General features: G+C 36.6%; 1 pseudogene; it reads left to right on the top strand.

The window, feature by feature from the left end:
* The window catches only part of LOC113355534, a 29,030-nt pseudogene extending 22,619 nt beyond the window's left edge, over positions 1-6,411 (top strand).
* The last annotated feature ends 341 nt before the right edge of the window (positions 6,412-6,752 follow it).

The following is a 6,752-nucleotide window of genomic DNA, read 5'->3' on the forward strand; positions in this document are numbered from 1 at the left end:
AAATTCTTAACAACGCATTACAAAAATGTCGCAGAGCACTTTGAGAAACGACACAATAGGTGATATTAGCTTAAACATAAGAAAAATGTAATAACTTTGCGAAGATTATAAGATCTGCGAAATTAACATTTGTAAGCTTGCGATGATCCGAAATTAGGGGAAATGATAGTTGTACCCCACCACGTATGAGTTGTCATCCACTATGTAAATACCTATATAAAGAGAAAGGCAGGAGAGAGAAAAGGGAGGATAGACACTTTTGAGGGAGGACACATTGGTAGAGAGAGGGAGAGAGAGGAATTTGTATTATTATCTTCTTCTTCTTCCTTCAAGAACCGAGAGCTCCAAATACTCATTAATGGAGTCTCCATGTAATCAAGATGTAATTACAAATAATCATAGTAAACCCTAACCCCGTGGATGTAGATCAAATTGATCGAACCACGTAAATCTTGTGTCCTCTTACAATTTTAGCATTCTTATCATCATTTTTATGTTTAGATCTACAAATTATTATAAGGGGTGTGTTGTAGAATTTCCTGCAACTACATAATGGCGCTAGAAACAGGGAACGAGTAAAGGATTTATCCTTCCTGTAACTTGTTGATTCAAGAAATTTTCATGAAGATTAGCTACTGTTCATATTTTTCTAGATCTACAAAATTTAGGTTCAAAAATGGAAATTTTATGGAATAAATCACACTTTCAGGGAGTAAACGTCATCAACAATTCAAAGACATGAAAAGAGTGAGAGAAAAAATTAGTTGTTGTGGTGAAATTTATGGAGAAAATGGAAGCTTCAGTGGAAGATTTTCATGTTCAGGAGAAGAAGGCAAATGTGAAAGAAGTTAAGGAAGGACGAAGAAAAGATAAGAGGCAGATGCTGCAATTTCTATCACAAACAGAAATTCGCACAGATGGCTTGAGCTGGAGCGAGTAAGCGATAGGTCACGGGTTCGAACTTCGCCGAGACACATATTTTTCATTTTCTTCTCATTTGCATGGGAGAATAAAAGAATAAGAGAAAAACATTGTGTGTTTATTTCGCAAAGAGATTCTTGAACAGTTGGTCAAGCTTCGCTAGAGTGAGTTGTAAGACTCGAGTTCGAATTCCTCATCAAGCTTAATTTTTCGCAGATTATTGAAATCCTAAAGGCGAAGAAATGGAATAAAGTACAACGTTGTGTGTTTCTTTCGCAAGCAACAAGTAACATAGATGGTCAGAGAAGGAGTATGCAAACTAGAGGACATGGGTTTGATTCTCCCTGTGACCAAATAATTTTTGCTTCACAAATATTCGTTTCGCAGAGTTGATATTTGATTACTTCGCATAGTCTTTGATTATTTTGCAAGACAGGGTTAGCATAGTTGGTCAGGAGGCATGAATGCAAGCAGCAGGTCGCGGGATCAATTCTTGCTTCTCGCATATTTATTTTTATTATGCGAAATTTATACAGAATTGCCTCTTACACAGTTGGAATTTGATTACTTCGCAAGGACTTTGATTATTTCGCAAAAGAGGCTTAGCACAGTTGGTATGGTGCGAGAAAATCCAAGAAGCAGATCAAGAGTTAAAGTCTCACTTCTCACACTTCTTTTTGTTGCGCGAAATTCATACATTTCAAGGCATTTATTCATTTCTTTGACAACAACAACGACTCACATGAAAGATTAGTACCACTTCCTTGAACATTTTACTTTATACTAAGAACGAATAAAAGGATTTTTGATTTGATTTACAAAAAAGCGATTCAATCGCACGATTACAAAGATTTCAAGATTTCAAAGATTATAAAGATTACAAAGACTTCAAAATTACAAAGATTGCGAGATTTCAAAATTACAGAAAACTGAGAAAATTCAATTTATATATTTCTCTAGAATATTTTTTTTGCAGAAAATAAAAAGATTTTTGATTTTTGGATAGAAAGATTTATTCAAAACGCGATAGAATCGCAGAATTACAAAGATTTCACAATTACAAAGATTTCAGAGTTACCATGTATTAGAATTTCTCTTGAATATTTATTTTGATTCAAATGATATGATATTATGAGAATGAAAGAATGAATGAAAGAGATGACAGAAATGAAAGAATGAATGAAAGAAATGACAAAAATGAAAAGATGAATGAGAGAATAAAGAAACGCGAACATTTTGCAGAAACAAAGAGACGCGAAAATTTCACAGAAACGCGAATAAAATTTCGCAGATAGGGGCCAACCTTTATGGCGTACACTCTAGTTCACGAATAAAATTTCGCAAGAGGCAAATGTAAGACCTAAAGTGCGTCATATAAGGGGGTACCTGTTGCATGGCTCAGGGAAAGGTTACACCGCCCCCGGAACCTGAGTCATGGAGATTTGGGGTCAATAAAGCCCATCCGGGAGAGGCACCTTGGATTCTCAGCTTAAGCATATGACTTAGGTTGGGCGACTAAGGTAATAAGGACTCCCTCAGGGAGTGCAGAATCTGATCAAGGCGCCGAGGTACACGGTTGAGTCAAGAGTGCCAGGGGCGTTTGAAGCGTCCTTGCCATTCTTGACAAGTCTTGGCTTATACAGCACTCGGCCCGAAGAAAACCCCACTTAGGGTGCAGTCTCGTAACCATAATCCCTATAGGTAAAAGGGATAAGAGGCTGAGAAAACAACTGGTTGTTGTTAAGACCGGATGGGAGGAGCTAACCTTGTATGGTAGAAGTACGCCTCCTTGAAGGGGCAACCAGGGGGGAGATAAGGGCGGCACCCTCCATTAGGGAGCTGATAAGTGTCTTAAGACGCAAATGTCATGAGGCTTTTTACTCGCAAGGGTATTAAGGCTTGTCATATTTGTGCAACAATCCTGAAGAGGCAATAATACTAGAGAAAAAGATAAGACGAGATCAATGGGTTATTACATGAAAGTGTGAAGACGTCCTGCGATTTCGTCGCAAGACGGCAATGTCATGGGGATTTATTTTCGCAAGAATATTTAGGCCTGTCATATTGTCGCAACAATCCTGAAGAGATAATAATACAAAAGAAAAAGTTAAGGCAAGATCAATGGGTTTTTGCATGAAAGTGCAAAGACGTCCTGCGATTTTGTCGCAATGACAAGAGTTGGCAAAATAAGACCTTTAATTAGGAAGGAAAAATAAGACCACATAAGAAAATGAGTTAGCAAGTAAGCTTGCGAGAATGATTATATGTAAGCAAACAAGCTTGCGAATATGTACATGGAAATGAAACTGAGGCAGTGAAAATGCCGCAGACTTGATATTATGATCATACTGTTATGAGATACTAATAGTGCAGGAAAAAGGAAAGATGAAACACAAGTAAGAACTTGTGAGGAATAATAACTACAAGAAGAAGAATGCATACACTAAAGAAAAAGCCAGAAAATGGAGAATGGAGGCAATTTAAAGTTACATCAATTTTAGCGTGTAAAATGATCTAAGTAACGCAAACATTAACTATAAATTGCAATAGATAAGCATTCTCATCATACAAGCATCATACTCGCATCATAAAAGCATTGCACAAGCATTTCATGGCATAAACATCGCATACACATTTCATAACATAATCATCACATAAGCATTAGATTCGCAGAATTGTTCAGAATTTCGTAGAATTGTTCATAATTTCACAGAGTTATTCAGAATTTCACAGAGTTATTCAGAATTTTGAAGAATTGTTCAGAATTTCGCGGAATTTTTCAGAATTTCGCAGAATTGTTCAGAATTTCGCCGAATTATTCAGAATTTTGCAGAGTTATTCAGAATTTTGCAGGTTTATTCAGAATTTCGCAGAATTGTAAAGAATTTCGCAGGATTGTTCAGAATTTTGCATAGTGATTCAGAATTTCGAAGAATGATTCAAAATTTCGTCAAATGTGTCAGAATTTTGCAGAATGTGATTATTCCGAACGATATGATTATTTCGCTCAATTATTTCACACAATTATAAGCAAATTGAAGAGATTATACTATCGCATGAGCACAACACATGAGACAGAGGCAAGACAAGAATGAGGAAACAATTCGCACATTCAACATTTTTTCAAGGATTCTACCTTCATAGATAAAGAACAGAGGCAACATGGATTACCAAGAAAACATTTTATGTTCTTTATCTCCTCGGAAAGAATCATTTCCAAAGAGGACGTTCATTAATGAACAACAAGAATCCTCACCAAAAATTGAAGTAATAATTTCGCACGAATAGAGGCAATACTTATTATTCAAGAACAGATACTTCTTATTTACTTCGCAACGCTCCGGAACTTCACAAAAAAATAGAGGCAAGTACGTACTTTTCAAGTCCAATACTCTTTCGCTCGTTCCTTCATCAACAAAGACCAAAGACTACTCCAACAACACATATCTCTCTCCAACAATGGATTTTTTCCTGAAGGTCGCTCTTCAAGCAATATTCAAGAAAAAAGAGGCAAGATGTAGGATCATAATTTCGCGACAACGATACGCTCGCGAAATTCTTAACAACGCATTACAAAAAATGTCGCAGAGCACTTTGAGAAACGACACAATAGGTGATATTAGCATAAACATAAGAAAAATGTAATAACTTTGCGAAGATTAGAAGATCTGCGAAATTAATATTTGTAAGCTTGCGATATCAACGCAAGCCAGATCCGAAATTAGGGGAAATGATAGTTGTACCCCACCACGTATGAGCTGTCATCCACTATGTAAATACCTATATAAAGAGAAAGGCGGGAGAGAGAAAAGGGAGGATAGACACTTTTGAGGGAGGACACATTGGTAGAGATAGGGAGAGAGCGGAATTTGTATTATTATCTTCTTCTTCTTCCTTCAAGAACCGAGAGCTCCAAATACTCATTAATGGAGTCTCCATGTAATCAAGATGTAATTACAAATAATCATAGTAAACCCTAACCCCGTGGATGTAGATCAAATTGATCGAACCACGTAAATCTAGTGTCCTCTTACAATTTTAGCATTCTTATCATCATTTTTATGTTTAGATCTACAAATTATTATAAGGGGTGTGTTGTAGAATTTCCTGCAACTACAATATACCCTACGGGTTCTCAATGTAGATCATCCCATTCAATAATAGAATTATCTTTTATCTTTATATCTCAAGTTCTAAGTGAAGGACGACACAGTGGGACGATATACAAGCAAAGTTAGGGAATTTACCTCCAAAGCCTGCTCCGTTCAAACCCCTTGTTTTCACTCCGGCAGAAGATGAGAGTTCGAAACCAAAGGACAAGGCCTCGCTAGAGAATAAAACTGAAGAAGACCTTGAGGATCTCGAAGATGATCCTGAACTTGATGATGACCGTTTTGTTGAAGAATACATGTTGGCATATGTATATGCAAATTTCAGTCACTATTTGATCTTATAGAACAAGTTGTTGTTCTTTTCATACTACTTGCTTTTGACAAATTTACTGTTTTGTGTTAAAGAAAACAAAGACTAGTAGAGATGAGAGAAGCTGCAAAGATAGCAAAGTTCGGATCGGTAATGCCGATATCAGGTGCAGATTTTGTTCGCGAGGTGTCCCAGGCTCCACCAGAAGTTTGGGTTGTAGTATGTTTGTACAAAGAAGGGTAACATATCAGTACGAGTTCCCAGTTTTACATTGTTTCTTTTCCAGCAATTTGGTTCTTATGGTTGGATAGTTGTTGTCATTTGGTCTTCTGGTAACTTGTTTTACTAACATTTTTATGTTGGTCTTTATGATGCTTAAATGTACTTGATTACCTGCAGAATTGCGGAGTGAGGGGTACTCTTACGGTTCCTGGACGAACTAGCTACAAGATATCCAGCAACAAAATTCGTCAAAATAATATCTATAGAATGCATTCCGACTACCCAGATCGTAACGTTCCTACTATTTTGGTTTACAATAACAGTGATGTCAAAGGAACATATGTAGGCTCGCATCATTTTGGACGAAGGTACACTGACTTGTCAAGCATTTCCTACTTGTGTTGTTTATAGTGTTTCTTGATTGTTGTTTTTCCAAGGTCTAGACAAATTATCAAAAAAACCGAGTCATGCCTTTTGAAATCGAAATGATTTGTGATCCTTCTCTGTCGTCAGCGGAGTGGATATTTGTATAGATTTTCCTGAACAACTACGTTTTTGAACTAATTAAATTTCAGACCTAGAGGATCCTTGCCCTATCTTTAATATAATGAAAGAAACCCCGTATCCATCTTGTAGAGCTTCGCTACTCTAATTTTCGACGTTTTACTTCGCCATGATATTCCGGCTGTTGCTTTAGTCCTCTGCCAATCCGATCTTGTACTTAATGATTGCCAGAGTTCAAGTGAATCATCTAGAGATGCAATCCTCGATCAAGTCCGAAGAAACTTTATTGAGAAGGTTGTAACAGAGCGTGAAGATGCAGATGACGACTACAATAGTGATTAGGAAGTGGTAAACTCTTATTACCTAATATTCAGAAAATAGAAGAGACGAAGATTAGATTGGTCATGTTCTGTTTGAATTCAAGTAATTTTTTTTTTTTTGGGTTTAACATGTAGGTGTCCACTTCTTTTTTTTTTTTTCCAGAGGTAACATTATATTTAAACCAAACGGAAACAAAGTACAAAGATTACAACATAGGAAGCAGCTTATGCTTAATACATAAGGGGGTGTGTTCTCCCAAACACTAGATACATGGGATTTCCTAGCTAACTTAGACAAAACATCTGCCGCTTCATTCATTTTACGCGACACATATTTACATAGTGAACTACCTAACGAAGTTA

Source organism: Papaver somniferum, chromosome 1 (assembly GCF_003573695.1).
Source record: "Papaver somniferum cultivar HN1 chromosome 1, ASM357369v1, whole genome shotgun sequence".
NCBI classification, from domain to species: Eukaryota; Viridiplantae; Streptophyta; class Magnoliopsida; order Ranunculales; family Papaveraceae; genus Papaver; species Papaver somniferum.